At 47.6% G+C, this 6,053-nt stretch overlaps 1 long non-coding RNA gene across 1 annotated transcript; it reads right to left on the bottom strand.

Annotated features, from left to right (window-relative positions):
* Positions 1-2,143: 2,143 nt before the first annotated feature.
* LOC143267733 (uncharacterized) lies at positions 2,144-5,822 on the bottom strand. Its single transcript, XR_013043161.1, has 4 exons — positions 5,708-5,822; positions 4,965-5,247; positions 3,281-4,215; positions 2,144-2,922 (listed from the first exon to the last, which is right to left on the bottom strand). It is a non-coding gene; the product is annotated as an uncharacterized LOC143267733 (long non-coding RNA).
* Positions 5,823-6,053: the final 231 nt, after the last annotated feature.

Here is a 6,053-nt window from a genome sequence, read left to right as displayed (position 1 = left end):
TAAGCATGTGAGCTGGAGGGAGGAGAAGCATGTGGCGATGGAGGCTGTGCTGGACCTCAGCGCTTTTGGAAAACGAGATGCCGCAGACAGTGATGGCTATTGCCTTTTTCTCCCGTGCTGGCTTCCTGTGACCCCTCCGCCAGTAACCACCCCCCTCCCCGCCACCCTAACCCTGAGGAGGCAGGGGCCAGGGGCAGTGTAGGCTAGCCATAGCTCCCCCATTCCTCCCTGACAGAAGGATGATTCAGGGGAGGGTATGAACTTCAGGTGGGTCTATGAGTCTTGGGACTCCTAATCCTCCTGCCTCCATCTCCCGAGGACTGGGATTACAGGTGTGTGCCAGCACGTCCAGCAGAGGAGTCTTGCTGAAAGGGTAGTTAAGAGAGCCCCGCAGAGACCCGGAGAGATGATCCCGGCGGGGACAGAGCCCCAGTTCCGGTCCTTCCGCCCTGGTGCCTGCAGCATCTCTCACACTCTTTGAGCTGCCCTGTTATGCCACCTAAAAACAAGCTTGTCCGTTCCCTTTCTTTTTTTTTCTCTTCAAAGATAATTTGACTCGGATGTTTGTCATTCACGATGAAGAATTTTGCTGTAATTCTACAGATTGTTAGAACTTTCCAGAAGTAGCTCTGAAACGGAGTGGATGGGCTGTGGTCACGGTGAATGGGACATCATCTCTGTAGTGGTTTGGATGAAATCGGCCCCCATAATCTCACAGGGGGCCAATCACTGTCTCTTGTTCCCAACCAGCTGGTCCCCTTTCTCTCCTCAGCCCCTCTTCCACCTTCATGTTGTGGTCGTTTGGGTGTCATTGGCCCCCACAATATCTTAGGGAGTGGCACTATTAGGAGATGTGGCCTTGTTGGAGGAGGCGTGCCACTGTGGGGCCGGGCTTTGAGGTTTCCTATGCTCAGGACACCGCCCAGTGTCTCAAGTCAGCTTCCTGTTGCCTGCGAGATGTAGAATTCTCAGCTACTCCTCCAGCACCATGTCTGCCTGCCCACCGCTGTGCTCCCTGCCGTGACGATAAGGGACTGAACCTCTGAAACTGGCAGTGAGCCTTCACTCAGCCAGGAAAGACGTGGCGCCGGCGAGGCCCAGGGCACGGACACGTGATTCAGTTGCATCTGCACTTGTCTGTAACACAGATTTCACTCTAAAACACCAAGCTGTTTGCAGATCATCCCTTGAGTGGTGTGCCAGTATGGCTCATCTATATGGGCAGTACTGGGTAGTTTGAAATGTCTCCCTGAATTTAGGGAACAGCATTCAAGTCCCCGCTCTGAGTTTCTCTTATTAGAAAGCAACCAAGTAAGCCATCTCACATCTCCATCTACTGACCAGCTTAAAACCATAGTACTTGAACAACCTGATCCTAAGCTATGTTCTGGCCTTAAAATTATATTATCAACAAAGGACAATTCAATATGTATTTTGAGAACCGCGTGTTGATTTAACTGATCTTGTGAAGTCCACCCCCAAATCACGTTTAACTTCACCGTTCTTTTCATGAGCGCCCAAGGCAAGCCAGATGCAGCATCCTTCAGTATCTTCCAAATAGAAATCTCTGCTTCTGCCAGGGAAGTACAGCCCTGCCCTCCTTAGCAAGTCATTTGTTACCCTGAGGGTTGAGCACACGATACGGCAGGGAGAGCCAAAGCTCTCTTCTGTAATATTAATTACTGTGAAGTAGCAATCCTGTACTTCGGGGCCTGGGAGGAAAGAGCTTTCCTCACATTCTCACCTCTGCCTCCCAGACTCCCTCGACACATCCACCTCCCAGACTGCGAATAGCCAGGGTTGCTAGGAGACCTGTCGACTGTGGAATAAAAAGGGAAGCAGATACTTCCTGGATGCCCCATCTAGTTTGAAAAGATGGAGTTAAAGTACAAGTGGAGGTGGGAAGGGAGGAGAGGGGAGGGGGGAGGGAAGATACACGTGAGAGTCTTGTCATGCTTGCCAGGCCTAAGCTTGTCTCCAGGAAGCAGTGAGCTAAACTGGTTTGCTCTGGGAGGCAAGGCAATACAGTGAGGCTCAGCCTAACTGGGTGGGGGGTGGGAGTGGACCAGTTAGACACTGACGAGACCCACTTAGGACACAAAGTTGAGGGTAATTTAAGGAATGCTTGGGAATGTAGCTCAGTTGGTAGCACGGATGAAGCCCAGGGTTCGAAGCCTAGCACCACGTAAAAACTGAGCATAGTGGTACACAGCTGTAAGGCCAGCACTCAGTAGGTGGAGGCAGGAGGATGGGGAGTTCAAGGTCATCCTCAGGTACATACTGAGTTCAAGGCTAGCAGGGCTACATAAAACCTGTTCTCAACCCAAGCTCTTCCCCAACAGGAAGAGTATTCTCAGGTGAGGTCTACCCAGTGGTTTCAGTTACATTCCTGTTGCTCTGATAAGACATCCTTACAGAAGCAATCTAGGAAGGAAGACTTTATTTCAGCTCTTAGTTCCTGGGCACCATCCATCATGACAGGGAAGTTAAGGCCACAGGAGCATGGAGCAGCTGGTCACATGACAGTCTTAGCCAGGAAGAATGAGACGAATGCTTGTGATCAGTTCACTTTCCCCTTCTGGTGGGTTGAAAGAAGATGGCCCCCAATAAGGAAGTGTGGCTTTGTTGGAGTAGGTGTGGCCTTGTTGGAGGAAATGTGTCACTATGGAGGCGGGCTTTGAGGTCTTCTATGCTCAAGTCACACCCAGTGTCTCAGACCACTTCCTATTGCCTGTGCAAGATGCAAGAACTCTCAGCTCCTTCTCCAGCACCATGTCAGTTTACATACTGCCTTGCTTCCTGCCATGATGGTAATGGACTGAACCTCTGAAGTGTAAGCCACCTCCATTAAATGTTTTCCTTTATAAGGGTTGCCATGGTCATGGTGTCTTTTCACAGCAATAGAAACCCTGACTAAGACACCTCTGTAGCTGGAGGGCTTCTCTCCAGGTTCCCCAAGCCCCGCAGTCCCACAATCCACTTATAAAATAATCACTCAGATGCTTATATCACTTATAAACTGTATGGCCGTGGCAGGCTTCTTGCTAACTGTTTTTATAGCTTAAATTAATCCATTTCCATAAATCTATACCTTGCCACGTGGCTGGTGGCTTACCGGCGTCTTCACATGCTGCTGGTCATGGCGGCAGCAGCTGGCAGTGTCTCTCTGCCTCTGCCTTCCGCTTCCCAGAATTCTCCTCTCTCCTTGTCCCACCTACTTCCTGCCTGGCCACTGGCCAATCAGTATTTTATTTGACATACAGACCATCCCACAGCACACCTCTCTTCATATGATCTGGGATCCCAGCCCAGGGATGGTTCCACCCACAGTGGGTGGGGCTTCCCATCTCAATCTAATCAAGATAATTCTTCACAGGCATGCCTAGATAGGCTCATATCCCAGGTGATTCTACATCTTATCAAGTTGACAGTTGAGAAACCATCACACCTATTCCACCATACTATTGGGTTTCTGGACATATCTGTCATATGTGCCAAGCCCAATAAATGGTTATTATTATTTTGGTTGTCCTTATAGGTATAGATTTTGTCTTTGTAATTATTTTTAAGTTATTATGGATTAAAAACATTTTTTAAAAGACATGGTCAAGTTATGTAGCCTCAAACTCCTGATTCTCCTACCTCAGCTTCCTGACAGCTGAGATTATAGGCATGTGCCACCAAACCCTACTTTACATTACAAATGTCTTTACCATAGACCTGTCAGCACTTAATATCTGTCTAAAAGCCTATTATCCTATTCTGAAGCACATACTGAGAGTCAGTTTCCTTCATCTAACCCACAGGCATCATGGTCCCCAAGAGCTGTCCCACAATCCAAACCTATGGTAGTATTGTGTTCTCCAAAATATTGTGTACCCTAATAAACTTACCTGGGGTCAAAGACAGAATAGCCACAATATTAAACATAGAAGTTAGGCAGTGGTAGCACACGCCTTTAATCCTAGCATTCCAGAGGCATGGTGACTCACGGCTTTAATCCCAGAAAGCGAGCCTTTAATCCCAGGGAGTGGTGGTAGAAAGCAGAAAGGTATATAAGGTGTGAGGACCAGAAACTAGCAGCATTTGGCTGGTTAAGCATTTGGCTGGTTAAGCATTTGGCTGGTTAAGCATTTGGCTGGTTAAGCATTTAGGTTTTGAGCAGCACAGTTCATCTGAGAGCCATTCGGATATGAGGACACAGAGGCTTCCAGTCTGAGGAAACAAGACCAGTTGAGAAGTTGGCCAGGTGAGGTTAGCTGTGACTTGTTCTGTCTCTCTGATCTTCCAGTGTTTACCCCAACACTAGGCCCTGAGTTTGTTTTATTAATAAGACTGTTTAAGATTCATGCTACACAAACCAGATAAGCTGAACTAGCTAATGTAACAAAATGCACCACCTGCAACCCATTTCTTATCAGGAAAGAGTCACTGTCCTTCCATTCCTGTTCTCAGTTTCAGCTAAGCTGAGTGTGACATGTGCTTGAAGTTCCTGTGTTTGGTGGGGCTCACACCTCCCTTGGGGACACCTGCTGTCCACCACATTTTGGCCTGAGAGCTGGACAAAGCTGCCTCGCCCGATTTTACTCAGGCTGGTTGCTCACAACAGCAGTTTCTGAGGCAGGGGGCTGGCAGTGAGTTTTCTGTTAGGAGGGATCACATCCTGTAAAGACATAACATTTCCAGACATGTGGTGGTCGGGTCATGTGAGGTCTGGGATCATCTGGAGCAGTGAGCTTCCGGGAATGCTGCCTTTAGCAACTTTGCCTGGCAGACACCGGAACACAGCTCTTTCTGGATTCAGAAAAGAAAACAAAGAGAGCAAAAACACAAAGTGATGTGCTAGCTTCAAAAATGTGGGAGAATGAGCATCTGAAAATCAACCCATGGTCCTTCTACACCTCATGCCGCAGCACTCAGACTAATCGACAATTCAGAGGACTGGGGTGGGAATGGGGCTTTACCTGGTCCAAACTTCCGCCACTTGTGTAGATCATTTCTGAAACTGGTGCAGATGAAGGTCTTCAGAACGACGCTCAAAATCCTGCTTTGGTTAAGCAGCTCCAGAGCCATGACCTTTATTCATGCCAGTCTCTGCTCTGCCCTCTGACTCCCTCGGTGTGCGTGTGTGTGTGTGTGTGTGTGTGTGTGTGTGTGTGTGTACTACCTCTGAAGCCTCAGCTGAACCACATGTGGAAGGTAGCCAAGGAGAAGGGGGTCCATCCTTCCAGCATGAATTCCTATGAACTGTAGCAGGGAAAGGAAGTGATAGACAAGTAAAGAATCTTAGAAGTGCAAATTTCGCCTTTGTTTTTCATGATGATGATTCTGACCCAAAATTTCAAGACTACTTAAAGATGTACTCATACATATTCTTCATGGAGGCTCATAAATTAGTAACATGTTTATGTATCTGCTTTAATGTTCTCTACTGCACACACACATACTTATATCTCTCTGGATAATGCATATCACACACATATACATTACATATATTTTATATGTGCGCACATTATATAAAGTTTTATATTTATATAAAATGTGTCCTCAGGTAATAATACACATAAGATGAAGAGAAAAGATTTGTCTGCCTTTCTCTCTCTCCTTCCTTTCTGTTGCCCCTCCCCTGCCCCCTCCAGTTTTCTGAATAATTGTAACAAACTATCAAACCTAACGTATGACTTCCTCCCAGCCTCCTTCCTCTTACCTGTGCTGAAAATACCTTCTCTCGAAGCAGCAAGCTTATTCCTGTGTCTAGTTCTCACACTTGAAGAAAAACCATCTACTTTTGCCCTCTCTACGTAAACAAAGGAGAGCTCCGCTGTCTCTTGATTCTCACTAAGAGGAACAGGAAGTAGTAAGCATAGAAGATGAGCCCTCTGGGGGCCAGGCCAAGCTGGACAACAGCCAGGATTCCAAGACTTTCGGTTTTCAGCTCTGTGCCAGCTGCAGATGAGCACAGGTTGCTCTGCGCTGCTGTCCTCTCTGTCCTGTGTCCTCTTCATCAGTTACATAAGGAGCTTCGTGTGTGTGTGTGTGTGTGTGTGTGTGTG

Source organism: Peromyscus maniculatus, chromosome 11 (assembly GCF_049852395.1).
Source record: "Peromyscus maniculatus bairdii isolate BWxNUB_F1_BW_parent chromosome 11, HU_Pman_BW_mat_3.1, whole genome shotgun sequence".
In the NCBI taxonomy this organism is placed as follows: domain Eukaryota; kingdom Metazoa; phylum Chordata; class Mammalia; order Rodentia; family Cricetidae; genus Peromyscus; species Peromyscus maniculatus.
This window is presented reverse-complemented; position numbering and strand designations above follow the sequence as displayed.